This window comes from Canis aureus, chromosome 10, assembly GCF_053574225.1.
Source record: "Canis aureus isolate CA01 chromosome 10, VMU_Caureus_v.1.0, whole genome shotgun sequence".
Lineage (NCBI taxonomy): Eukaryota > Metazoa > Chordata > Mammalia > Carnivora > Canidae > Canis > Canis aureus.
This window is the reverse complement of record NC_135620.1, coordinates 51593343-51617420: the sequence shown is the minus strand read 5'-3', so window position 1 is coordinate 51617420 and position 24078 is coordinate 51593343. Positions and strand designations below refer to the sequence as shown.

The 24078-nt window shown below is 38.6% G+C and overlaps 2 protein-coding genes and 1 long non-coding RNA gene across 4 annotated transcripts in view; 1 reads left to right on the top strand and 2 right to left on the bottom strand.

The window, feature by feature from the left end:
- The window catches only part of LOC144322350 (uncharacterized), a 48619-nt gene extending 26547 nt beyond the window's left edge, over positions 1-22072 (top strand). Inside the window, exon 4 of the long non-coding RNA XR_013388015.1 lies at positions 21691-22072. This is a non-coding gene — a long non-coding RNA (uncharacterized LOC144322350). The remainder of the gene's footprint in view (positions 1-21690) is intronic.
- Positions 1-24078, bottom strand: part of TZMP1 (transition zone microprotein 1) — a 414174-nt gene that overhangs the window by 304156 nt on the left and 85940 nt on the right. The gene's annotated exons all lie outside the window — the stretch shown is intronic.
- The window catches only part of LOC144322345 (uncharacterized), a 142379-nt gene that overhangs the window by 59310 nt on the left and 58991 nt on the right, over positions 1-24078 (bottom strand). The gene's annotated exons all lie outside the window — the stretch shown is intronic.

Below are 24078 nucleotides of genomic sequence, written 5' to 3'. Positions count from 1 at the left end.
ATAGCCTTAGGGTCTAACTGGAAAGGAAAGCCAATCAGTGCCATGAGGTAGCCAGACCTATGGGGATGGGCATGAAGATAGGAGAAGGATCAAATCCCTCAAAGGTTCTTGTCTAAGACACACTGCCTTAAGAACAGTACTCTCTGCTGAGCTGAGAGTTGGGTACCCCAGGGAAATCCATTGCAAGAGTCCTCAAGAAATAGAAGAAGAGGGGGATCCCTGGGTGTCTTAGTGGTTTAGTGCCTACCTTCAGCCCAGGGCGTAATCCTGGAGTCCCGGGATCAAATCCCATGTCAGGCTCCCTACTTGGAGCCTGCTTTTCCCTCTGCCTGTGTCTCTGCCTCTGTGTGTGTGTGTGTGTGTCTCTCTTGAATAAATAAATAAAATATTAAAAAAAAAAAAAGAAATAGAAGAAGACCGGGACACCTGGGTGGCTCAGTGGTTGAGCGTCTGCCTTTGGCTCAGGGTGTGATTCTGGTCTGGAGATCAAGTCCCGCCCGCATCGGGCTCCCTGTGAGGAGCCTGCTTCTCTTTCTATGTCTCTGCCTCTTTCTCTCTGTGTCTCTTATGGCTAAATAAATAAAACCTTTAAAAAAAAGAAATAGAAGAAGACCAGTTTTGAGAGGCTGGGTACTTTGAGGTAGAAATCTTAAATTTGTCTGATTACAAAAGAAAATCTTTCAATCGTATTCAAATTCATGCTTAATCAGTGGCCAGAGATAGAAAGGAGGTCTTAAACTGGAATGGTATGAAACTTCTGAAATCATACATAAAGCAGTGTGTGTGTGTGTGTGTGTGTGTGTGTGAGAGAGAGAGAGAGAGAGAGAGAGACAGAGAGAGACAGAGACAGAGAGAGACAGAGACAGAGACAGAGAACATCTTCCAGAAAAGAGAATTCATTTTTTTTTCAGCTGGATTCTCAAAGGAATTTGCAGCATCTACCCCACCCCCACTGTCACCAAAGTTAAAAACCAGTGACTTCAAGAGATTACAGAATTTTGAGCTGAAATGAATCTTGGCTGGTATTTAGTTCATTTTTGCTCTTCTTTTAATTTTTCTGATATAACAATTTGAGTCTGATTAATTTGAAATGTTTCATAAACATTGAAGTTCTCTATAGATCTTTTTCTTCCAAAACACCTTCCAGATGGTTCTGGAAAATGCATCATGAAGACCCAGAGTAGGGCTCTGAGTGGTAGGGTGACTATCTACCCATGTGTGTCAGAAGGACTACTGAGGGGGTAGAAGGCACATTGTTGTCCTCTAGTTTATCTTCATGTCTTACTTAGAGCACAAAGATGGAACTTTGTAGTTTAGGATCTCAAGTCCCTCCATTTCAGAGAGAACGGATGAAATTTATTCTTATTATAAGAACCTGGCATAGTCCCACCAAATGATTTCACTGTGATTATTTTCATGGCCCAATCTTCTCCTGAACATTTACACATTTATTTCTTTTACTTTTCTGCTTAAAGCAGCTTGAAGATACATAATTCAAGATGATTATACTTTGAAAAAAGTCTCATCTGTTCAACACAAATATTGAAAAAAGAAATCAGCCTGACACTTGGCACTCCTCACTGCAGCTGGGTTCACTCTTCCCAAGTCCAATGTTTTCATTCAGTGAATAGAAGTTATATATGAAGAGCAGATTGAAAACCACATAATTCTAATATCCACATAAGATTTATCTAGGATGAGATCAGAAGTAGGAGAACAGTCGGTTTATTCTTTTAATAGGTAGGTCATAAATGAGGCCTTCTTTTTAAGAAGTAGAGAAGAAAGAATTTGGTAACCATTGGCCAAAAGGATGGCAGTTGAGGGTAGGGGGAGTTAAGAATGACTCCCAGGCTTCTGACTCGGCAATTGGGGCACACAGAAGGAAGAACTTTTGGGAGAAATAAATGAGACCCATTTTGGATATGTTACATCCGGATCCAGGTGAGGAATTTGGCATGCAGTTCAATATGAGGGTCTGTACTTCCAAGCAGAGGGTTGGGCTGGAGATATGATTTATTTGAGAGTCATCAGAATACCTACAGCTTACATACCTACAGGGAATTAGAGAAGAGAATTTCAAAAGGAAAGCAGATAGTGATGCCAAATATCTCAGAGAAGTCAAGTATGAAATAACCAGCTACTCACTGGCTTTAACAACAAGGAAGTCATTGATGACTTTAGGATAAGCAGTTTCTGTAGATTTGTGGGGCAGAGCAAAGAAGTGACAAAGCTGAATGGAGATGACTCCAGAGACCTGGATATAAGAGAAAAATGTATCCAGTGATAGCCAGAGAAGGCATGTAGGATGGTGGGAGTTTTATTTGTTATTTTTTGGAAGAGACTTGAACATGATTAAGTTTAGATGAGATGAAACCAGAAGGAAGGAGAAGTTGAAGAAAGAGAACAAATGAATCATTTGATAGAACAACTTCCTGAATGGAAATGGAGGAGAATAAATTCAAGAGCGCTGATACTGGCCTTGAGGCATACATCCTCTTAAGTCACTGGGTATAGATAAATTCATGAGAGGGAATAGAGAACTGAGGGACCTCATCCTGGTCATCTTAATTCATAAGGTAAAGAAAATGGGAACACTTGAGGTAGGCTACAGAGCATTAGAAAAGTGGCACAAGCTTGGGCCTACCATGGAGAAGAAGATTAAAAGAACAGTGACTGGGGAAACAGATAGGGTTGGCTAGCAGCACTGGTGACCCAGATGAGACTGGAAATCCCAACACTATGGTAGCATCAATCCACCGAGCTGTGTGTATTTCTTTAATGCTTGGCTACTAGTGTGCAGAGCTGGAGAAGATAGATATGTTTGGATTATTCAGGACTGGGGATTATAAAACAGAAGTAATATCAGGGCAAAGGGATGAAGGAGTTGGGTTATCTAGGTAGAGAGTAGAACTGATGGGCTATGGGATTTGGGCAGGAGAGGGAAGGATGATGCAGGAAGGGACTGATGCAAAGTGAAAGGCTGAGATAAAATGAACTACTCATGTCGCTGAAGATCTTATAAAGATCAGAGACCAAGTAGGGTCAGAGGCTAGAAAGTTCTAAAAAGACAGGATAGTGTGGTCAGAGAATGCCTACACTAAAATATGTTTTTCAGAACACTTTACTTCTATTTCCACATTGTACTGTAGAATTTAAAAGTGCATTATGAATGAAAATATGAATGTCTGGTAAATTATTTATTTTGTATTATCTGTGCCTTAGGCTTTCTTCTATGTGATAATCCCATTCTCTTCATTGAAATAGGAAAATGTGGACCAGGGCTAAGAGTATTATTTCTCCAAAGCTTTGACCATTTTATATATACAATGATATTATATTTTTACTTTAAATATAAGATCTTGGGAAAGAAGCCAGTGTTTTCTATTTCAGCAGTCCCAGCAGCTGTTACAAGCATAAGCAAGCCTTCAATACATGTGCTTTCTCTGGCTTTGTGTTTTCCCCTAAATTTAAGTTGATTATAGGAAAAATTTAACCTATAAACCTCAAGATGACATATCACATCAGTAGACCTGAAATGACATTAACTAGTGGTAACAAAGTGGACCCATGGAACATCAGGGAGGCTGTGCACACCATTGTGACCTAGACTGGAAGCTGAGTCTGAAACTCAGATATGTATAGGTTAGATGTGCACTGCCTGTGCAGGTTGCCTCCATTCCATCTAAGGCTGCTTCGGCTATAAATTAGAAGAGATGTTAAGAATCAAACGTGCCCATAATTTGAACATAGTTCAGTAAGAACACAAATATTTCCTTTGTTATGCCTCATTTTGCTAAAATATGTATTTAGCAATTTGCAGATTAGGTTGGAAATGCAAACAAAATTATGGGTAATGAATTAGAACCCTATTTGCAGAAGAAATTGCCCTAAGACATTTTATTAGTCAGTAGGACTAACGTGCATCTCAGAATCCTGTTCAGTTGTCTTATAATGAAACAGAATAAAGACCGAGTTGATACATGTGATGGCCACCAGGATCTAGGGAAAAAATAGCATCCCCCACCCAAGACAGCAAGGATTTATCATTGGGTCTTCACACACAGGGTGCTCAGACCAGCTAGCCAAGAGATTCTTGTTCCTTTGCCAAGTGTATTCCTTACAAGATTAAAAATAGGGACAGTGTCTATCCATAGCAGGTGCTTAGTTAAATGGCAGGCAGGTCTGTTCTTATCTCCCTTCCTTTGACGAAGATTGTGTCTCTGGTTACCACATTTCATGATCTTAACATCATCTAACTTCCATACGCCTCAAACCACTTGCTAATGGTAATTTGTCTTCCTATGTAGATTTTTCTAAAAAAGGACAACTCCCTGGCATGCTGATATGAATATTCCAGTTTGCTTAACAGTTCTGCCTTTCCTTATAATTAATGAAATAACATTCTAGTTTATTTACCAATCTCTTGTGAGATGGCTAATTAGGGTGAGTTGCTGTCCTTGGTTCTGATGAATTTGGGAAAGAAAATGTAAATTTTTCCACCTTTAAAGAAAATGAGGGCAGCCCAGGTGGCTCAGCGGTTTAGCGCCGCCTTCAGCCCAGGGCATGATCCTGGAGACCCCAGGATCGAGTTCCATATCAGGCTCCCTGCATGGAGTCTGCTTCTCCCTCTGCCTTTGTCTCTACCTTTCTCTCTCTCTGTGTCTCTCATGAATAAATAAATAAAATCTTAAAAAAAAGAAAAGAAAAGAAAAGAAAATGAGCAGGCCTGGATTCTACAGAAGCAGTGCCACTCAGAGAAGTCCCACCTGAGCTACCTCTCAGATATTTTTTTTCTGTGTCAACAAATACCACATATGTCTTCTCAAATCATGCACCATTAGCCCTTATTCCAGTTTCAGTGCCTAGAATTCCACAAAATGGCCTGTAACTCAAGTAACCTTGACCTTGATGAGGGGCTTTGTTGTCAGGCAATGGAGCTCAAAATTTTGTATCTTTTGGGTGCTTGTGAAAATCACATTCCAGGCTTCCCTATAGTGATCCTGTTTCAGCAGATCCAGGTAGGATTTGAACGTGCATTTTTTAAAAAGATTTTATTTTTAAGTAATCTCTACACCCAATGTGGGGCTCAAACTCACAATCCCAAGATCAAGAGTCACACGCTCCATCAACTGAGCTAGCCAGGTGCCCTTAGAATGTACATTTTTAGCACATTTAGTAACTAATTCTAATACACATAGTCAATAGACTACACTTTAAGAAATGGCTTTAGATTGGTGTGCTAACTCATTTGTGTCTATAGCACTAGCAAGGGATATTTTCTGTTCTTGAGAGCCATGAGTACCTCCCTGTCCCCACCAGAGTGAAATTAGACACATCCAGAGGAAGGAAAGTGGGAGGAAATGAAGCCAGGTGAAGTAACAAAGAACAGAAAGAAATGGTAGTGGCCTGGAAAAGGAGCCCCACAGCTTTCGTGTGGAAATTCCATTGGAAGCTGTTTGCCTGCTCATGGATGAGACAGTTTGTCTGCCAGACAAGTTGGGTCTACTGCACACTCCCTTGAGCAGAAGCAAATTTCAGGTTTAAAGGATGTTTACCTTAATTTAGCAATGACTACTTTGGCCAGGGGCAGATACTTCTCAAGCTGCCTCAAATGGTGGTAGCAGCATGTTGTGTTGAAAATGTGTATGTGGCAATAAGGCTTCTTTCTCTTGTCCTAGAGGTCAACAATATTGGAGTTTCTCATTCGTATTTAGTGCTGGGAATCTTTATTAAGTGGCATTTGGCAATCTTATCTAGATACTCATTTAATGCTAGAGCTAGGGGCTAATTTACAGAGTATGGTTGAGCTCCTTCTCCTTTTAAAGATGCAGAGACCAAGGCAGAGGGAGGATGGGCGATTCACCAAAGTCCAACAGCCTCATAGAGGAACAGCTGGGACTGGAAGTAGGTCTCTTGAAATCAGTGCAGAGCACTCTGCTGCCTGCTCCCAAACCACAGCCACAGACAAGTGCCTGCTGAATCAGCACAGATGAGTTAGATATATTGGTTTGATAACTGCTTAAGCCTATTTTATTATATGGATAGCAGACACTATTAGCTGCTTTGCATTTCAATGTCATCTGTTTAACTCTACACAATTCCTCCCTTCCTTAAGCATCTTTCTTTCTTTCTTTCTTTCTTTCTTTCTTTCTTTCTTTCTTTCTTTCTTTCTTTCTTTCTTTCTCTTTCTTTCTTTCTTTCTTTCTCTTTCTTTCTTTCTTTCTTTCTCTCTCTCTTTCTTCTTTCTTTCTCTTTCTTTCTTTCTTTCTTTCTCTCTCTCTTTCTTCTTTCTTTCTCTTTCTTTCTTTCTTTCTTTCTTTCTTTCTTTCTTTCTTTCTCTCTCTTTCTTCTTTCTTTCTTTCTTTCTTTCTTCCTTTCTTTCTTCTTTCTTTCTTTCTTTCTTTTCTTTCTCCTCCACAGTGATTCTTCCAAGTCAGCATTCCTCCTTAACTAAGTACAATTGCCATCTAGTGGCTCAAAGATAGCCATAAAATTTCCTGCAAAAGCTTTGTATGTAGGCCAGAGGAATCAGAGAATTTTTACAGCTTGGAAGAGAACCTTCAGGATCGTCATGTCCAACATCTTCATGTTTCAAATAAGGAAAAGGAGGCTCTTGAGGAGAAAGCAACTTTCTGGAGGCCTCACAGTAGGTCAGTGGAGCCAGGGGTAACCTTGACCACATTGAGGACATGATGTGGGTATTGCCTGGCCCCAACCTCTTGCATGGTGGATGTGCTCCTGGAGGGCAGGAAGGTGGGTGCACCTGGGATTCCAGAGTACCTGGCCCAGGGCCCAATGTACAGTAGTGCCCAGTGTATGTGTGATGGATGAGTCGGTCCTCCATGACCAGACTCATGTTACTAGCTTCTATTTTTTTTTCCATGGTGCCATCAAGTCAAACCAGTTGTTCCCACAAAGGAGGCTCCAGCAATGTGGTGTGGTGTCTGGATGGAGGTTTGCATTAGCTGAGTCAACTGAACCGTGTGCTATGCCTTCCAGTTGGCACAGTGTGCTTTCTGCCTCACCTTCAGCCACATACTTCTGCACTCTTTCTGACTGACCATCTCTTGCCCAGGATTCTTTTGTGTTCAGAGTGAATTTCCTGACAGGCGGCAAATCTAAGCATCTCCTGCCAGAAGTGAGGTGAGCACTCAGGGCCTCATCCCCTTCTATTTATAATGTGCATTGATGTCAGGCAGCCCCAAAGAAGGTACTCAGGGCAGAGTTCAGAACACACCTGACCTCCATGCAGGATGGTGCCATGGGGGTTGGGAATGGGCAAGCACTTTAAATGGCTGCAGATGGTGAGGGTGACAGGGTGACAGACTGTGGGAGGCAGTTTTCTTTGTGTTCCAAATAGGCTGAGGATTTTCTTTTATTCACTGAAACTCTCTGGAAGAAAATGGGGACAGGGAGAGTGTCAGGCATAGGCAGCCCCTGTGGGGAAGGTTTTCTTGAGATCCACAGATGGGCTTCTGAAGGGGAATAATTCCAGGGAAGCCCCTGGAATTATACACAAAATTTAGTGTCAATGTATCACTTTTGGGACAAAAGTTCTCTATCTTTTATAAGCTACTCAAAGGAGTCCATGATCCAGTCATGTCAAGAACCACATGTCCAGATCAAGTCCATCTCCAAACTCTTCAAAATGAACCAGTTCTTTGTCTCAGGAAGAGAAGATTCAGCCATAGTTGTATGTTCTTACCACTGTTCTCATCTATACCTGATGTCCTTTTATTTTTATTTGTTATTTTTTTTTAATTTTTAAAAAAAGATTGTATTTATTTATTCATGAGAGTCATACAGAGAGAGAGAGAGAGGCAGAGTCACAGGCGGAGGGAGAAGCAGGCTCCATGCAGAGAGCCCGACGTGGGACTCGATCCTGGGTCTCCAAGATCAGGCCTTGGGCCAAAGGCAGCACTAAACTGCTGAGCCACCGGGCTGCCCTCCTGATGTCCTTTTAAAAGGGTGTATGCACATAAAAAACAAGTAGATAAGTACAATTTTACTGTGTTGACTGCCTTTTATAATGAGTACATATCTAGGTCCCAAACTGAGGCATGCAGAAAAGATACATTTCTTTTTTTTTTTAAGATTTTATTTATGTATTCATGAGAGACACACAGAGAGAGATTGAGAGAAAGAGAGAGAGAGAGAGAGGCAGAGACACAGGCCGAGGGAGAAGCAGGCTCCATGCAGGGAGCCTGACGTGGGACTCAATTCTGGGTCTCCAGGACCACACCCTGGGCTGAAGGCGGCACTAAACGCTGAGCCACCTGGGCTGCCCTTCTTTTACTTTTCTAAAATTCAAATTAATTTCTATTTTGAGTCTCCATTCCTTTCATGTGACAGAGACTTAATCCCTCTGTTTGGGATTTTCTATTTCTCTCTCTGCCCCAAAGGATTGTGTGACAATTCTGGGGGCACTTACCTAGAACTGAAGTGCCTACCTAGGACTGAGATGGGTGTAATTGGAAGTATCTGTCTTTTTTGTTGTTTGTATACAAAATCATGTGCTGAGATCCATCCTTGATCCACTGAGTCCCTGGCTGTGGGACCACACGTGTTACCACTGAGTTTTCAATCTTCTGTCCTGGTCCTGGCAGACCTCCCCATTATCTTCATGATGAATCCCTGGGGCTGCATGTGGCTCTTAGCCCGAGCTAAGGCTCTGTGGTCTTGCTTCTTTCCAGGCCACTTTGATCTAGGAAAAAAGATGCTTTGGATCTCTCTTTGAAGTCCAAAGTTACCAAGTCTTCCCATTTGTTTTTCAAGAAGAAGCTGGAAATTTTCACATTATGCAAACTTTCCTGATTTTAAATGTTGGAAATTAATTCATTTTGGAAAAATAGTCACTGTGAGTAAAAACAAAACAAAACAAAACAAAAAACACTTTCCATGGCCCAGTTTTGCCCCTAGGGCCACCATTTTACAGCCTCTGCCCTAAAGGCTTAGACTTATGGAAACTAAGCAGGGAAGACACCCACTTTTCTACTTTCAAATGTGTCACTCTCCCTGAGGCAAAAAGCACAGAATCATCTACTGGACTAGGAGAGAAGGGCAGAGGGGAGAAATCTGGGGGCAAAACATTAGTTAATATTTCATAAGTCTTATCTTTCTACACCGTGATATGAGCTTATAAAGATAGATTCTGTATTAAAAAAAATAAAACTTCTTCTATATCCAGGGAAAAAGGCTTGAGATTACACAATATATTTTCAATAACGTAATCATGTTCAGCAAATGCTTTCAATGCAATTATAGAATTTTATATTGGGTTTCCTTAATGATTGTTTAATCCAATTCCTGAGGCTAGATTAACAAAATGAGACAACTGAAGCCTACAGAAGTGAGTTAGTTTTGGTCACCCAGCCAGTCACTGCCAGCCAGATATAGAGTCTGACTTTCAGCTCTTTCTGTCCAGTACTGGATAAACCAAGGACCAGGGTACTGCACCCTGCTTGAGTTGGGAGTAGGGGATGGCATGGGAATGGAGGTGGGGCTGGAATGCAGTGCTTAAAGTGAAGGAGGGAAGATCCAAGGGGACATAACCCCAGGAGAAGTCTGATAACTCAGGACTGATAACCTCTTTGAATTTTCATTAAAATTTTAGAAATGCTATTCTAGCCTAATAGTTCTCTACCTTGGCTATAGTTTAGAGTTGTTTAGAACCTGAAGAGCTTTAAAATTTAAATTAAAAATTTTTTAGAGTACAGGGAGGCCTGTACTCTACCCCTAAAGATTCTGACTTTATCAATCTGGTGGTAGGGTCAAGGTATCTGTAGTTGGAAAGGCTCTCCTGGTGATCTTCCTGTGCAATGAGGTGTAGAATGACTGCTCCAGGAGAATGACTGCTCCAGCCACACAGAACCACCACCATTTTCCAAATGGAATGCATCTGCCCTCCCTGTGCACTTGCTTTCCTCTCAGCCATTGGGGATCCCTGGGTGGCTCAGCGGTTTAGCGCCTGACTTTGGCCCAGGATGTGATCCTGGGGTCCAGGGATCGAGTCCTGCATTGGGCTCCCTGCATGGAGCCTGCTTCTCCCTCTGCCTGTGTCTCTGCCTCTCTCTCTCTCTCTCTCTCTCTCATTAACAAATAAATAAAATCTTTTAAAAAAAGAAGGAATAATTGGAAACAGATTGTATGGTCCATAAGGGCAGGGATTTTTCATTGGTTTTGTTCCTTGCTATACTCTGATGCCTACAACTTCTAGATGCCTACAAAATCTAGAAATACTTCTAGATTTCTACAATCTAGAAAGGGTTGGAGTGAATGGATGGATATTGAATAAGTGGTGATTCTGAGAAGGCTTTCTCTTCTTCTCCTTTCCCATTTATCATTCATTTCAGTGACACTGGGCTTTGTTTTGAGTGCTGTAACAGATGCTGTTTTGAATTGCCAGACGAGATCACCAGGAGCTCCCTTTAAGGATATCTGGCTTTGGAAATTTGCTAACCCTGACGACAGTATTTGCAGGCAAAGTGTGACTAAGTACTTCTTAGAAACATAATAATCTTTCAGACTGACTAAATATAATATAGTCATAAGACCCTAACTTTATCATTATTCACCCTCATTTCAACACACACAGGAAAGATCCTGAGTTACACTGAGCTGTTACACATGGAGCGGCACTCAGGGCTTGGTAAACCAGGACCACATCATTTCTGCCCTTAAGAACTCAGAAGCCCAGTGGGCTGAATCAGCACTGAATTTGACCATCTCTTGATGACTGCTTGTCTGACTAAACCTCTGACAGAGAATGACAGAATTTTAGAGCTGGAAGGGATCTTAGAGATCATCTGGTTTAACCCTATGCATTTGATGAATAAGGAGGCTGAGATCCAGAGACATGTCATTGCTCAAAGTAACACAGCTCATTAGCTGCTGAACAAGCATCAGCTGGTGTCACTGGCATTTTCTGTTTACTTTGTTACCAGCTCTAGAACTGCCTCATACTGCATCCAAATCATTTAATGTAGGAATGGCAAGTCATTCTCTGTTCCTTATCATGAAAAAGGACTTTAAAGGAGAGTTGTGATCCTTGAAAATCAACTTCTTTAGGTTAAAAGTGAGGTTAGAATGTGTTGAAATACATTGGTCTCAGTTTGAAAGAACAGATGGTGATTTTTTTTTTTAGCTTTTCAAGTGAAAACATTAATTTCCTTTAAAGTTTTTCTCAAAACCAAATTCTTTTTCCAGATTTAGAACTTCACAAAACAATGTCTTAACCATGCTGAATTATTCACTGTCCCACAAATGTACTGTATATTTGTAGAGTATCCTTTTCCTCCCTAATCCAGTTTTTTGTCCTGGCTGATCTCTATGCAGTCACATCCTACATGTTCTTCCAAATCTACTTAAATTTTCTCTCCTCTCTAAGTGTCCTCTTGACCATCTGCCTTGCCTGGAATAGTATCTTCTTTTTCCCAATTTCTTTAACGTTTGTGAGAGAATTTAATAACAACCTATTCATTTTATTGTATATTAGAAAAATATATTAGCATATCAGACCTATGATTTCAGTTATTTTTTAAAAATATCACACTGATAGTTTTTATATCATTAATGGAAGGATGTCTTTGTTATTGCTATCATTTATTATTTCTGCAAAACAAACTGCTCCAAAACTTAATGGCTTAAAAAAGAATGACTATTGAGCTTATAATTTTATGGTTCAGCAATTTAGTCTGAATTCATTTAGGCAAATCTTTTGGTTTCAACTGGGCTCCATGTGTCTGTGGTCAGCTGCAGCTTTGCTAAGGCTAAGCCTATGGGGATTGGCTAGTTGTCTGCTGGAGCCCTGTCTTTCTTCTTCACATGGTCCACCATTCCCTATTAGGTTTGCCAGGCTTTTTCTATGGTAGAGCCAGGGTTCCAAAGAGATATAGCGGAAGTGTGCACAGCCTCTTGAGGCCATGTGAAACTAGTACACCATCACTTTTGCTGTATTATAGTGGTTCAAGCAAGTTGCAAGTCTAGTTCCTCTCTCTCTAAGTGTGAGGAGCTGCAAAGTCATATTGCAGGGGATATTGATGGGAAGAAGAGCTAGGGAAACATTGCAATCAATTTATACCAAAGTTGATTTACATAAATTGGATGCAGTAGGAGACTATGGAAAAGACTAAACTGGTTACCCAAGTGGCTGAGTGCAGATAGATACAATCCATCTGATGATTAATCATTTATTGCCTTGTAACAATTCTGGTATGACCATCGGTAGCACCAGCCTGAAATGCAGCTAGAATGTGGCATCTCCTGTATCTTAATCTCTACGATCTGGGTTATTCTAGCCTCACCTAAGGCCTCCCTTCAGATCTCAGGATTGGAGTGTGTTTGAGCAGTTAGAGAGGGAGGGTGTTGGGGCAGAGGAAGATTCCCTAAGGACATCTTACATATGTTGTCTTTTTCCACAGCCTTCAGGCAGTGGTTATCATTCAGGTGGAACCTGGATCAATCTCAGTGTATCTGAATACTAGTGTTACTGACTTGCTCTTGGATTGCTAGTTTGGGGCAGGTATTAAGATTAACTATTCTGATTTAGCCATTATGATACGGCCATGTTAAAGCCAAGAACATTTTGCTGGGGCACAAAGTACAATTAAAATTTCAGTGTAAGAAGAAACTAGTAATGCGAGAAGGGACATTTTGATTATATTGCTGAGCTCTGCCCCAGGATTGAGACAGATGAGATGGGGGTTAACCAAGTCATATTAAGTGGTTGACAGTGAGCCAGGAGACTCACCTGGGCATCAGGCTGAAATGCTGAAATTAAATTAGAATACATTGAGGATATGGTTCTAATGAACTCAGGTTTCCATGAGCAACTCCTTAAATACTTAAAAAATGCAAATTGACCCAATCTTGCGAAGGGAGACAACATAATCAAGGTGAACTTTAAAAAAGAAGGAACAAAGGAAGGAAGGAAAGAAGGAAGGGAGGAAAAGTGAAGAGAAAAAAATTCCTCATAGGGAAGACACTTACCTATCAAGTACTTTCACAAGGAGTGACTGCAAATTACCTGGTGCAGACCACAGGAATCCTGAACACATCCGGCCCATAGTCCCCTCGTTACAGTAATGATAGTCAGCCAAACCACTGAGACTGTTTAATATATGATGTATTTGTTGGCTGGGGTGCCATGACACAGTACTACAAACTCGGTGGTTTAGAACAACAAATACATTGTCTCACTATTCTGGAGGCTACAAGCATCTGAAATTAAGGTTTTGGTAGGGCCCTGCTCTCTCTAAAACCTATAGTGTAAGGATTCTCTTTTGCCTTTTCCAGCTTCTGGTAGTCTCGTTACAGGAGTTTTGTTCCCTTAGGGCCTGGGCTCTTGGTTGAGCTGCTTCAAAAAATGAAGAGGTAGACCAAAGAGTAGTGGGCAGCAAAGCAAAGTTTATTGAGCAAGAGTATGAAGCTCCTGGAGAGGGAGAGGGGCCTGAGTGAGTTGCCCTAGGAGTTTCTAAGTTTAGGGGGTTTTATGAGCTCTTTTGCAGAACTTTCTTAAGCAATCAGGGTGTGCTGAGTCCTGCCAATCAGGGCTTTGGTCACGTGTCTGTCTACTTATTAGGTTAATGTCCATGTGCTGATGGTCCTTTTTTTGGCTGACATCCGGAGGCTTAGGTCTTAACTGCCCCTGCCCATGATATTGACAATGCTTTTATGGTTAATTGTCTTATTCTAGGACATTTTTCAGAAGTCATTTGTGCAAAGGCTTAAAAGCAGAATGTCAGTGCAGTCCTGTCTAAGCTGGAAAACAGAATGTCAGTGCTGTTTTATTTGAGCTGTTCTGACTGCATATTTTCTTGTTGGGGACCCTGGCTCTGACTACCTAACTGTTCATATAACTCCTAACAGTCCCAGATGTCCCTTGGTTTACCTGTGGAACTCCAGTCCACTACCCCCACATGACATTCTCCCTACATCTCTTCATCTTGTCCTCCCTAGTGCAAGTCTATCTCTATGTCCAAATTTCAATTTTTTATAAGGACACCAGTCATATTGGACTGGGGTTCATTCTAATGATCTATTTTAACTTTATCACTTCTTAAAAGACTCTATTTCCAGATAAAGTCACATTCTGAGGTATTGGAGGTTAGAGCTTCAACATATCTTTTTTTGTGGGGGACACAACCCATGACACATGACATGGTGCTATTTATCTGGAATGGATAACTTATTTTATTTCTAACCTGTCAACTGCCATGTAAATATGTAAAATTTAAATATGCCTTGCAAGAAGTTGTCTGGTTCAAAAAAAATCACAAAGGAAATCTATGGAGAAAACAAGAATTGCCAAAAAATTGGCAAATGTTTTACTATCAGAAAATCTGGAAAAACACGTTTTTAAAGATAGCTGAACTGCATCTATATCTGCATGTTACCATTTATTGCTGTTACTGGTGAAGATCAAGAGGCAAATGGCTGTCTAATCATAAAAGATGGAAAAACAGTGAAATGGAGGCAATTTCAAGACACTAAATTGTTTTTTTATGGTCAGCCTATCTAATAAATGGCTTATCTTTGTAACCCACATATATCTGGAGCTCCACTTGGACCTATCACCCTGTGGTGTTACATGAATGAAAAAATACATCCCATGATTAGGACAGGAAAATATAATTGGAAGCATTTCATATCTTCTCAGTATCTTTTGACGAAATGCTAAAATGGCAGAATATGATTAATAAATAGTAAATGTTCTGGAAGAGAATGTTCTTCAATTCCATCCCCAGGCGTACACACAGCACTCACGCGCACACGTCTGGCAGTGGTTTTTGAAGTGAATGATCCCCCTCTCTTTTCTCCTGCAAACTCTTCTATTACTCAGCCCTATGTTGGACTTCTCTGTTCTCCTTCCCTTTCTACTTGAGCCCTTTATGATGGAGAATAACCAAGTTTCTCTGGTTTCTTTAGGTTTGTTTTTTTTCCTCCAAATGTACTTATTTCTCAGGTTTAGCAGAGCAAAGGAGGGTCTGGGTGCCTGTCCTGCAGCCAAAATCCACTCTTGTTAGGAGGAAATGGGAGAGGCAGTGAATACTCAGACAATATTTTGTCAGCTGCTTGCACTTCAATATTTTTTGATGGTGCACATTTTTGATATAAAGCAAGCAGTATTCTCTCTTATTAGTAGAAGCCAATTTCTTCCTGACAGCCATTAAATAGACATTGAACAAATATTTTTTTTACTTATTTATTTGCATCAATGATGACTTATTCTTTATTTTTAATTTTTAAAATTCAAGTATAATTAAGATACATAAGATATATATTAGTTTCAGATGTGGAATATAATGCTTCAACAATTCTATATAATTCTCAGTGCTCATCTCTTTTTAAAGATTTTATTTATTTATTTATTTATTTATTTATTTATTTATTTATTTATGAGAGAGAGAGAGAAAGAGAGAGAGTGCAAGCAAGGGAGGAGGAACAGAAGGGGAGGAAATGGGAGGGGGAAAGAATCTCAAGCAAACTCTGTGCCAAGTGCTGAGCCCAACATGGGGCTCAATCTTAAAACCCTGAGATCATGAGCTGAAATCAGGAGTCAGATGCTTAACCAACTGAACCACTCAGGTACCCCAAGTTAATGTACTCTTGATTCCCTTTATCTATTTCACCCATCCCTCCACCCACCTCCCCTCTGGCAATTACCAGTTTGTTCTCTATATTTGAGAATCTGGGGTTTTTTGTTTTGTTTGTTTTGGTTTGTCTCTTTGTTTGCTCATTTACTTTGTTTCTTAAATTCCATGTGAGTAAAATCATATGGCATTTGTTTTTTTCTAGCTGACTTATTTCACTTTGTGTTATATCCCCTTAGTCCATCCATGTTATTGTGTTTTTTTTTTTAAGATCTTATTTATTCATGAGAGACACAGAGAGAAAGGCAGAGGAAGGAGATGCAGGCTCCCTGTGAGGAGCCCGTTGTGGGATTCGATCCCAGGACTCCAGGATCACACCCTGATCTGATGGCAGACATTCAGCCATTGAGCCACCCAGGTTGTGCAAACAGCATGATTTCATTCTTTGTTGCAAATGGCATGATTTCATTCTTTTTTATGGCTGGGTAATATTCCATTGTATATGTATAAACCACATCTTCTTTATTCACCTGTGGATGGACTCTTGGGTTGCTTCCATATCTTGGCTATTGTGAACAATGCTTCCATAGACTTAGGGGTGTATATAGCTTTTCGAGTTACTGTTTCTGTTTTCTTTGGGTAAAAAGCCAGTAATGGAATTATTGAATCATATGGTAATTCTATTTTTAATTTTTAAAGGAACTTCTATACGGTTTTCTTTTTTTTAAGATTTATTTATTTATGATAGACAGAGAGAGAAAGGCAGAGAGACAGGAGGAGGGAGAAGCAGGCTCCATGCCGGGAGCCCCACGCGGGACTCGATCCTAGGACTCCAGGATCGCGCCCTGGGCCAAAGGCAGGCGCCAAACCGCTGAGCCACCCAGGGATCCCCTCTATACTGTTTTCTACAGTGGAAGCACCAGTTTGTATTCCCACCAACAGTGTAAGAGGGTTCCCCCCCTTTTTTTTTCACATCCTTGCCAAAACCTGTTATTTCTTGTGTTTTTTATTTTAGCTGTTCTGACAGGTGTGAAGTGATAGCTCATTATTGTTTTGATTTGCATTTCCTTGATGATTCGTGGTGTTGAGCATCTTTTCGTGTGTTTGTCGGCCATCTGTATGTCTTCTTTGGAAAAATGTCTATTGGGTTCCTGTGCGCATTTTAATCAGATCATTTGTTTTTTGAGTGTTGAGTTGTAAAAGTTCTTTGTATATTTTGGATATTAACGCCTTACAGGATATATCATTTGCAAATATCTTCTCTCATTCAGTAGGTTGTCTTTTTGTTTTATTGATGGTTTTCTTCACTGGGTGAACTAAAATTTTAGAATATTTCTTTGAGCACCAAATTATTAGTGCTCTGAGTACTTCCACATATGAAGGTCTTAGGAAAATGTGCTTTTGTGATCAAAGGCAATAAGGTGTTGGTGAAGAGAGAATAAGGTTGAAAAGCATGGATTCAATCTGAAAAGGTGATGACTGAGAGGACATGTAAAAAAAAACAATAAAATCATTAAAACATGGGGAGTACGTGGATGCTAGTATAGTTTCCTAATTCTAGGATATTAGAACTAGGTTGAAGAGTTGTGCTAAGAACCACAAGGAAGGTATAATTCCAAATAACAATTTTAAAGTTCAGTTTGTGTCATTTAAAGTTTTAACCTGATGAAAAAGTGGTTTAAGATGAAGTGATGAGTTTCCATGATTCCATGTTAGGAGTACTTGATACGCTCTCCCAAAGTTCCCCAATAAAATGCCTAAGAAAGAGTATTTAAAAAGCAACACCAGAAAACAAAGAGAAGCCTATATGCTGTCATCTAGTGTGAATTTCTACTAAAGAGAATTTCTACAAAAACATTGATGAATGTGCCCCTAGTGATGGAAGTTAGAAAAAGGTTTTGATCGCTCCTTTTTTCTGTCCTCTTAAATGTGAGATAACTTTAATTAGAAAAACAGGTGCTTGCCTGTCTCTGCAAGGGGATTGTTTTCTGTGGTAGGCAGTGTTGTATAACTTGTCCCACATCTGTCTCATCATTTCTCCTTTTATATCCTTTGAAAACTAAATCTCTGAGTATGTAACACAGCCAGGAATCGAAAGGTCTGATTGGGTTCACATTGCAAGTATTCATTGTTTCAATCTAAGGATTTTCTCTTGGGTAGGTGGGAGTGTAGGTGTACATACATTTGTGCTCAGATTTTCTGAACATTTCTCTACTTTATTTCTATGGACCTAACCTGAAAAAGAAAGGTGTGGAAAATACATTAATATCTACTCTCATGATTATTACTGATTCTCCAAACATTTATAATTACCTGGGCTGCATTCTTCAGACCCTCTTTGAGGTAATGTTGATGGATAGGACATAGCAAATTTTCTGTACTCTAGCATAATGCCAAGTGTTACAATTGCTAATGCATATTTTATAATTCTAGAAGTTTATGAGATCACATTCGGTGCCTATAATCCCTGGGGTGCAATTTAAAGAAGAAAAAATGGAATCTAACCAAGGGCAATGTAGAAGTTTTGGAGAAATAAATAGAGGATGTGCAATTATAATGGTCAAGGATCTTAAAACTCAAACTCAGATTTTATGCCACTCTATTATATATATAATGTATATATATGTTTAATATATATAATAATCATTTATAAAGTTGATTGTTTTATATAGTAGAAGGGAAGATAGAAAGAAAAATTTGTCCTAAAACTGTTGTCTGATTTTTAAAATAACATTTATTTTTCTTTTCGATTTAAAAAGTAATGTCTGCTTACTGTTTGGACTTTAAAAAGTAACATTGTATTACTATAGAAAAAATTAAAATACAGTAGAATACTATAATACAGCTAATATTATATAGTATTTATGATGTGCTAGACATCATTCTAAACACTTGATGTATAGTAACCATTTTCATTTTCACAATATCTTCTCGGGTAGATATTATTAGTCCTACTCATAGATAAGAAACTAAGTCATAGATAATTTAATTAACATGTATATACTTGGTCTTATATCTTTTATAATTTTATTATTTTCATATATAAAAATAATATGTTCTTATATGTTATATGATTTTATTTTCTTTTATTATCTTCTGTTTTTGAAGATCACTAGTAGTTCTCTTTCAACTTTTTCAAAAATATTACTAACCTATATTTTTTCTAATTACCAAAATAAGAAATGAAATGATATCTTTGGATTTTCTTCTATATATGAATGATGAAGCAACACTTCCCTTTCTCATCTCCATTTCTAGTCTTTGTTAATGTAATCTGGAGTTTACTTTAAATTTTTTTATATTTTTAAAATTGTCTTTATATTATATAATCTTTCTATCAGGATTGCAATTTGACAACTATATTCCATTTTGTAACCAAGTTTATAATTCTTTAGACTTATTTCAAAGGTTTTCAATGCTTGTTGCCAATTCTTTTACATCTTCCTATTTTTCCCTTTAATTTTGATTCGTCTCTTAATCTTAAAGGTTATTGTTTTCTTGCTTTCTGCTTTTTCATAGGATAGGTGAATAGAGACTTTTAGTCTGTTACACACAGAAGATTGTCTTTTGATTGCCTTCACATCTATTTGAGTGAATTTTTAAAATCTGGGTTGGAGCATTTCTCTTCCAAAAACTCTGAAAATCTTACTCCATTGTATTCTGGCACTAGCATTGCAAATAAAAGCCTGAGGCCAGCCTGGTTCCTTTATGCACAACATGTTTGTACATATTCCTGTAAGGTTTTTCCTTTATCCATATAATTCTAAACTTTTTTCAGAATATGTCTATGCATTTATCTTTTTGTCAAGGGGAGTCAAGAAGCTCAATAGTTAAGGACTCAAGCTTGGCAATCCAATAACATAGACTGAATGTCAACTCTGCTACTTGAGTTGAGACTTTTAAATGTCCTCTAATGACCCTCTCCAAGACTCAGTTTCCTCAACATAAAGTAGAATAATGACTTTACTGCTTACGTTTGTTGTTAAGGTTCAATGAAAGCATGGATAGAAAATGTATAGCACAGTACCTGGCTCATAGTAAGTGACAATTATTACTGTCATTAGTCTTACCTGGAACATGATTCATTCTTTCAATCTTTGTTCTAATGCAAAAGTCAAAGCAGACTCAAGAGCCATAGATTTCACTCCTCATCAAAGTTTTTGAATAATTCAAAGAATAGAGGCAAACACACCAGGTAGAAAGAAAGCATTCTTTTCCTGGAGAAGCCTGAAATCATCAAAAGGTTGCATAAGTTTGCAAAATATCTTTTTTGTTTTTTAACACATTGGGGCTTGGGCTTTGGTTTTGGATTAACCAACGCATTTTGAACAATGTGCATGGAACCAATTAATTTTGAACAAATGTGCATGGAAATCTTATTCACAAAGGGAGCTATTTTGGTTTTGAAGGACCGTTTCATTTATATTCCATCAACTACACATGGATAGGAAAATGCTTACATGATTACCCCTTATTCTCCAGCTATGTTCCTTAAATCCAGACATTCCTGCTGTATTCAAAATAAGCAACCTAGACAGACCAGGCATATCCTGATGATAATGTTCTACAGCTAGAGATTACTTGGAAAAAATACTGTTGACATGTTTACAACGAGATCTGAATGAGGTCATTTATACCCTTGTGTAGAGAAGGAGTCAACCCTTTCCTTCCTAACTTTCATACTCCAGTGTTTTTCAACTCAGAAAAATGTTCCTAAAATAGATCTTTGATTACTGTTTCTGACTCAAGTTTTATTCTTAGGAAGGAACATCAATAATTCTTCTGTCCAGCTCTTTCTTTGTTGTCCATAACTATTATTTTTAAAAATCCCATTTTCTCCATTCCTTTTCCCACATCTTTTTTCATATTGTAAATGTCGCCTCCAAATGTCGATTTAAATATTATTATATATTTGGGTTCATATATTTTCTTTCCTCACTCATCTCCATGTTCATTTCATCCTGTTCTCTTACATCTTGGACTGTTCTCCTTATATTTTTTCCAGAAGAGTTTTTCTAGGATTAATTTTTTATAAGAGTCTTATTTTTTTATACACTGCTAAACCAGCAAACAGATTTCTATAATTTTCTTTTTCTGGATCTTAAATTAGATTGTATTCAGAGGTTTCTTCTCACACTGAGTATGAATTCCTTTTTCTTTGTTCTACAACATTTAAAAAATCAGCTTGATGCTTTTTTTCCCACTGACTTATACTTGAATAAGAGATATTTCTATGGTAAGTAGATGGCCTTTGATCTCATTCTTTGCCCTCTTGAATTTGGTTGTATTCTGTTTTCAGGTAGCAGAATCTAATACTCTTTCATTTTGTGTGGCTTGGCTGGACTGAGATGCTATAACCTTCTAACTGTCAAGCTCTCTAGTAACTAAACAGATGATATTGTGAAAATCTGTCATTTACTGTATATCTTTTCCCCAGGGTTTATCTTTCTCCAGCTCCATCTACTGTTCTTTACCCAATGGTATTACCTGATTTTGCTGCCCTAAACCCCTCCCTCCATTCCCCACTTCATGCTGACATAGTTAATGGGAGTTATAGTTGCTGATAATGTAGAAAAAGTAGAATAAATTGAAGATAGAGAACAACATTCCAATATCTATCTATCATCTATCTATCTATCATTCCTATAATAGGAGGTTGTGTTCTCAGTGTTCTAGTTGGTAAAGACCCTGACTTTCTTAATAAGGAAAGAAAAGTGATTCGAAGATAAACAAAATCTCTTACTTTCTGCGAAAGTACTTTCATGGGTTCTGAAGTTAGGAAATAAAAGATATGGCATCTCCCACCTTGCTATCTTTTTGATCATTTGTTTTTGGGAAAGCCAGCTGCTCTGTTATAAATATACTCATTCGGCCCTGTGAGGAAACCCACATGGAGAGGAACCAAGCCCTCCCACCAACAACTAGCATCAATATGATAGCCATGTGAATGAACTACTTTTGAAACAATTTTTCCAGCTCTAGTCCAGTTTAGTCTGGACTTCTTAAGATGACTGTATCTTCATCTGACATCTTGACTGCTTATGAGAAACCTCAGGTCAGAATCTCCCAGACAATTCACTCCCAAATTCTTGACCCCCAGAAACTGCTGTGAGACAATAACCAAACTGTGGAAGGAGCCTCGGTGTCCATCGAAAGATGAATGGATGAAGAAGATGTGGTTTATGTATACAATGAAATATTACTCAGCCATTAGAAAGGACAAATACCCACCATTTGCTCGACGTGGATGGAACTGGAGGGTATTATGCTGAGTGAAGTAAGTCAATCAGAGAAGGACAAACATTAGATGGTCTCATTCATTTGGGGAATATAAAAAATAGTGAAAAGGACTAAAGGGGAAAGGAGAAAAAATGAGTGGGAAATATCAGAAAGGGAGACAGAACATGAGAGACTCCTGACTCTGGGAAACGAACTAGGGGTGGTGGAAGGGGAGGTGGGCAGAGGGTGGGGATGACTGGGTGATGGGCACTGAGGGGGGCACTTGATGGGATGAGCACTGGGTGTTATTCTATATGTTGGCAAATTGAACACCAATAAAAAATAAATCTATAAATTAAAAAAAAGAAACTGCTGTGAGAAACAATATACGCTTATTTCATTTATTTTTATTTAAATTTTTAAATTGAGATAAAATTTGTATTCCATATAATTTACTACTTTCAAAATTACAATTCAATGGTTTTTAGTATATTCATACTATTGCACAACCATCACCACTACCTAATTCCAGAATACTTCCTCACCCCGAAAATAAATCCTGTATCTCCTAATTCTTCTCTCCTCCCATCCCCTGACAACCAGTAATTTATTTTCTGTCTTCTGGATTTGCCTTTTTTGGACATTTCATATAAAATGGAATCACACAACATGTGACTGTGTCTGTCTTTGTTTATTTAGCATAATATTTTCAAGCTTTGTGATATTGTAGCATGTATCAGCACTTCTTTCCTTTTTATGGCTGAATAATATTCTATTGTATGGACATACCTTATTTTGTTTATCCATTCATCTCCAGATAATCCATGCAATCACTTGAGTTGTTTCCATCTTTTAGCTACTATGAATAATGCTGCTACGGACATTTGTGTATAAGTTTTTGCGTGAACACATATTTTCAATTCTCTCAGGTATATACCTAAGAGTAGAATTGCTGGGTCATATGGTAATTCTACCTTTAACTTTTTGAGAATAAATATTAATAGATGTGTTAAACTACTAAAGCTTTGGGGCAGTTTATTATGCAGGAATTGATAACAATTGCCCTTCTTTTAGTGCATAGAATAATTGGTATGTCATGGGTTCTTTTCATGGCATAGTCCCTTTGAGATTCTAAGAATAGATTGACTATTGGTCAAGTATTCAGTGTCATTATGGGGTTTGGGGTTTTTTTTTTTTTTACAGTTTTTATATGTGATGTCATGAGTTTTTGTTGAAATTTGGGAGAGGCCATGAATGAGGCTATTAGTATCTATTATTACATATCAAATTACCACAAATTTAACAGCTTAAAAATTCTACACACTTGTTATCTCACAGCTTCTGTGAATCAGAGCTTGACTTGGCTAGTTCCTCTGCTCAGGGTCTAACCAGGCTGCAATTAAGGTGTCATTTGGGATACTTCTCATCTGGAGGCTTATTGAGGAAAGAATCTGCTTCCAAGCTCACTTAGACTTTTGGAAGAATTCATTTCTTGTGATTGTAGGACTCAGGGCTCTATCTTCTTGTTGGCTATTGCCTGGAAGGTGCCCATGGTTCTTCGTGGCTACTTTCACATGGACTTCCCAACATGGCCACTTTTTTCACCGAGGCAGCAGGCAGAGTCTTTAGGATGAGGGTGCTAGCAACATGGTCTTAAAAAATTGTAACCTAGTCACCAAAGTGGCATTGAATCCCTTTGTTATATTCTATCACTTAGAAGCCGGCCACAGGTCATGCTCACACTTAATGGGAGAGGATTATCCAAGGTTATGAACATTAAGATGTAGGGATCATGGGGGCTTTCCAGAGTCTGTCTGCCATAGGCTGCAAACCAAATACCATTCTAAACAAGATGTGGAGAAAAATCTTGGAGAGAAGAGCTTTTCTATTTTACTTTAAAGTATTTCTAAAAGGCTGGAATTTATTTGGTGGTACTTTTATGATGTATTTTCACTCTTACTTCTTAAATTTTTTTTCTTTTCTCACTTTGCTCTCTAGCTCAAATTTGGAGAAACAAATTGCAATCTAGATCTAGCTTTAATGGTTCTATGGTCTCCATATAGTCACTGTGTTGAAAACTTTAGGAGTCAGTATAGGATAAGGCTTATAAACATGGGCTCTGGAGTTAGGGAAAGCCTGGGTTCAAAGTTTGGCTCTGCTGCTTACTAGCTGTGTCACTTTGGGCAAATTGGTTAACCTTTTATGTTTCAATTTCTTTGTCTGTAACATAGGCGTAATAGTAATATTTACCCCAAGGGGTCATGCATAT